Source organism: Gymnoscopelus microlampas (genome assembly GCF_963454915.1).
Source record: "Gymnoscopelus microlampas genome assembly, chromosome: 17".
NCBI lineage: Eukaryota > Metazoa > Chordata > Actinopteri > Myctophiformes > Myctophidae > Gymnoscopelus > Gymnoscopelus microlampas.
Genome location: NC_139954.1, coordinates 10,779,160 through 10,784,159, shown reverse-complemented (window position 1 = coordinate 10,784,159; position 5,000 = coordinate 10,779,160). Strand labels below are relative to the sequence as shown.

General features: G+C 42.3%; 1 protein-coding gene across 1 annotated transcript in view; it reads right to left on the bottom strand.

Annotated features, from left to right (window-relative positions):
• Positions 1–5,000, bottom strand: part of tmeff2a (transmembrane protein with EGF-like and two follistatin-like domains 2a) — a 164,311-nt gene that overhangs the window by 37,342 nt on the left and 121,969 nt on the right. The gene's annotated exons all lie outside the window — the stretch shown is intronic.

The window sequence follows — 5,000 nt, the reverse complement described above, 5'->3', positions numbered from 1 at the left end:
AAGGACCCCTAAATTGATAAACATTCGGCCGTGGACCCCCATTTGAAAATGTTTTGTGCCAGGGACCCCCAGAAGCAAAGATATCAGTTCATTTTCGCTTTAAAAAAAATATATATATTCAAAGATATGCAACACTTTTTCAAGGTTTTTCCAAAAATAGCAGATCTACAAGCTCATAGCGCGGTGCCGTGCCTGCTGTTTTTGAATAGCCGAAGCTAAGTGGTTAAAAATGATTGTGACGCTATTAACTCATGTCCAACTTGACCATACTGTACAATACCAAGTACATTTTCAAAAAGCCAAAGTTTAAATGGGGCTGAAGCGGTTTATGTATGTTTTGTCATAATAATTAAAATCCACAAAGTTACTAGTAGTAACTAAAGTTTTCAAATAATTGAGGTGGAGTAAAAGTATAATATTTGCCTCTGAGATGTATTGGAATAGAAATAAAAATATTGCAAATTGGAAATACTCCAGTCAAGTAAAATTACCTTAAAATTATACTCAAGTACAGTATTTGAGTACATGTACTTAGTTACTTTCCACCACTGTCAGCATTAGATAAGATGAATTACTCACCTTCTGAAAAGATGAAAGAAAACACACTTTTGTTCCATAGCCCCACATTGTCTTGGTTTCAGAAATCATGGTTGTAAATATGAACTTTTGCCACAAAGTCTTTATATTCCATAATGTCCCATGACCCACGTCCATGTTATTTACATTTTGACGATGCACGTTAGTCAAGTGGAGCTGTGTTCCGTGAGCAGAAAGCTGTCAAGTGGCCTCCAGAAAATAAATCTGGTTTCCTTTCAAAACGATGTGCATTTCAGAATAAGAGTTTTTTTAAAACTCTGTCCTTGTAATGTTACAATGCAACACACGTTTTATTTTGAAATCATACTACTGGAAGTAGAAGTACCCAGGTAGCCTAGTTGAAACTACTTAACTTCACGCGAAAGCAGCTGTTTATGCGGAACGGGGGGAGAAGAAAAAAAAGTCAGACAAACAGTGGGGGGAAATCACAGATCTGTGAGAGTGTCCCGTCGTACGCACAAATTAATGAATGGTTGTGACGCCCTGTATGTTAATCTGACGTTAGTAGATTATGTTTTATTCTTGAACATGGCCATGGGTCTGTGGCAGGTTATTTAATATGGGATTTTCACAGCTGCCTTTGACTTTTTCTTAACGGAACGGCGTTCCGCCACCGAATCTTTTACCGGAACGCCGTTCCGGACCGTGTCGGCCCACTTTCACCCCTGCCCTTCACCGTGTTTGTTTTGATCGTGGCTACCAGTACCGGCGCATTCAAAGTAACAGCCAGGAAATGCGCTGTTCCCACGCTGACAAAATACAGCACTGAGCGCACTGGCCAATACAAACTAATAGGCGAGTGTGCTCCGGTGCGTAATTTCCGAACGCACCCAAAAGTGTTCAACAAAACCTTTTTTAAATTAAATTTGAGTGATATTATGGTAATGTTATTTCCATTCAAAGTAGTATTTCGATAGTTTTATTATGTTTTCATATATATAATTTTTTTTTTTTTTTCATTTTCTCCCCACTTTTTTCATTTTTGGGAAGATTCTTCCGCGTACCACCAGGGGGGGGCTCAAGTACCACCGGTGGTACGCGTACCACAGGTTGAGAACCACTGTCCTAGAGGATCCCAACCCTAGACTGCTTGTATCATGCCCTGTTTACGTCTTTGTGTGTATTTGCAAGTTTCAAATATACACAAATAAATAAACACAGCAAACCTGTTTGCATGCATGTCCCTGCACAGCCTTTGTACCCAGCCAGCTATCCAGTAAAAGTGGGGAAAAAGTGTTAATTTAACTCTGAGACCAGTACAAACGAACCCTCGAACGGGTTCCAATTAACACTGAGGAGTTTCACAGTGTATATCCCACACAGCCCAACCGAATCAGCAGCCAGGCGAGAAAGTAGTCGTGTGAGGATTTTGGGGAGAGAGTGGAGGGGAGCAAGGTCTTAATCCTCTCAAAGCTGGGGAGAGATGAAGTTTTAAAGCCATAATTCCGCCTTTTTAATCCATTCTGAAAGGCTTTGACCCAGTTAGGATCCTTGTTCGTGAAATCTCCCACACGGGTTACCAGCGCCGCTATAGCTACCTGGGTGCAGCCGCCGGCCCATGGGCGTCGGGGAGCGGATTAGTGGGCCCGCCACTCTGAGTTCACTTAAAAGGGGGTTGTGCTTACTGTAAGTGATATTTTTTTGTGCGAAAATAAGTCTTAAATCGCTCTATATTCCAAGTAATCGTTGCTACAGAGCAGCGATTCCCAACCTGTGGGCCGTGGCCCTCCGGTGGGCCGTGATATTGCAAGTTGGCCCCCAAATAATTAGCAAAACGCTACGGCCCGCAACGGCTGTTAATTGATCCCTTTGAACTTCAGAAGAGATTGTGCGCCGACTTTATTGATGGGGCCATAGAAGAGTGAAACTCGTTCTGTGCTCATTAGTGCTCTCTCTGATCAAATAATGCATCAAAGGTAGCCACCTGTTTGATGTCTGTCTGAGGGGGGGGGCGGTATGTTTACCAACACACCTTCCCTGTTTGTCAACACACACTTGCATAGTCAACCTTTAATATTGAAAAACACAATGTAAAGAACATCATGGCATTTTACTTTGACACTATTAAGCATCACTGATGCCGAATACTTTTTTACTCAAGGACAATTTTGAATACATGACTTTTAATTGTAATAGAGAATTTCTACACTGTAGTATTGCTACTTTTACTCAAGTAAAATAAACAATCTGTGCACTTCTTCCACCACAGGGAACAACAAACAAACATCCACTCATCCTCTCTCTCTCTCTCTCTGCATCCAGTGTGTCTCTGTGGAGCAGTGTGGTGTGGTACAGCTCATCAAGTGCTCTTCCTGTGGAGGATAGCCCGTCCCAGGGGCCCCCAGGGGCCTCTGAGGGCCCGTTAGAACATATGCTGACGGGAGCAGCCACGCCAGGGGGACCGAACCCTGGGGGCACATTTACACCTGACTGTCTCTGCCCGAGAGAAGAGAGAGAGTGTGTGTGTGTGTGTGTGTGTGTGTGTGTGTGTTGATGTGGTAGGGGGAAAAGGGCGTACCGTGTGTGTGTGTGTGTGTGTGTGTGTGTGTGTGTGTGCGCGCGAGCGCGAGCGCGTGCGCACTGCAGTGGTTCTCAAACTTTTTCATGTCAAGGACCCCCAAATTGATATGTATTTGGCCGCGGACCCCCATCTGAAAAGGTTTTGTACCAGGGACCCCACAGAAGAGAAGATTTATGTAAAAAATAAAATTCAAAATTATTCAAAATTATTCAACATTTTCCAAACATTTTGGAACATTTTTAATTGTTTTAAAAAATAGCAGATGTACAAGCTAAGCTTGTTGATCTGCTATTTTTGAATAGCCAAAGTATAAAATATGGATAAAGTGGTTAAAATGATTGTGACAAATTCTGCAAGGGACCCCCCTGGAACAAGCCCCAAGGACCCCTGGGGGTCCCCGGACCCCACTTGGAGAATCACTGCTGTATGCACACACAAAACTGGACATACTTAGAAATTCATGTGCGTACACTCCAGTCTTAGCTCTGCGCTTCGCTCGATGGCTGGCTGGCTGGCGTTCGCTACACGCCGTCCTCCGACCGAAATGTCCAAAACCACCAAGGTCAGACTGCTTCAAAGTCCGCTCATTAACAAATTAAAAGCAACCTCTCGCAAACCAATGTGGCCTTGTTCAGTTCAGTGACATGTTTATATGGTTAGTGTGAGCCTCGCTCAGGCAGTGATTTCGGGCAAGGGGCCAACTTCAACGGTGGACAGTAAAAAAGTACTTTACTTAAGTACTGTACTTCAACTTTTGAGTATCTGTACTTTTACTTTGAGCATTTGTATTTTTGGATACTAATGACTTTCACTCCACTATAACTATAAGTGACTGTAAGTGATTTTTTTTGTAAAATAGCTCTATATTCTGATTCTAATAATTGCTAGAGAGTTTTTGTTCAGTAGCAGGAGTTTTCCCACATCTCCTACTCTTTAGTACACAGAAAATGCATGTTCAGGTCAGGATACCTATTTTATCCAATCAGGAGAGATAACTTGCACAGAATACTGATTAAGCAAGTGCAATTGAAAGTGATGGCACTAATAAATGAGCAGACAAAATTGGAACTGGAACACAATAAAATTGAAGCTGATAAATGAGTATTCTCTCCCGATTGGCTGAAAGTTTTCAACCCACCTGAAAATGAATGTTATGTTTATTGAAGAGCTGCAAAGATAGGGAGACTGTTACTGAAGAAACAGTCTATAGCAATGATTACTATCAGAATATAGTGCTTAAACCTTTTAACAAAAAACCTTTTGCTTTAACCAAAAAATATCACTTACTCCACCTTTAACCACTTAAGCCCCTATTTCAAATATAGTGAAAATAGCAGATCTACAAGCTCATAAATCTATTTTCACTCGAGTATGTGTTTTTGACAGAGCAACTTTCACTTGCCCAGGAATATCTACACTTTGACACAAGTACTTGGGGGGTTTGAGTACTTTGTCCAGCACTTGGGCATGGGGCCAGCTGCACTCGGGCATGGGGCCAGCTTCAGTGTCTTATCGGTGGGGGTCTGTCTTAGGGAGCAGATGGGCTGATGGGAGGCTAAAATACTGCTTTTTCACACTCAGCAGCAGCCAGAAGCAGCCATCCAGGGAAGGAGTGAGGCTATAAGCGTGGGCTAGCTGAAGGGACATTTTCCAGGGAGGAAGAGACAGAGTGTCATGTCATGGAATTGTATATACGATGTTTGACCGCAGCTTGTTTCAAATGCTAGCCTTTTCCCCATCTTGGGATTAATTTCATCCCATTTAGACCTGAGGCCGACTCTAAAAACGCCTTCTAAATCCTGACCTACGTTTTCTGAAAAACTTATACAGTATATATATACTGTTATTATATATACAGTACTGTACATAGCAAGAACAACCC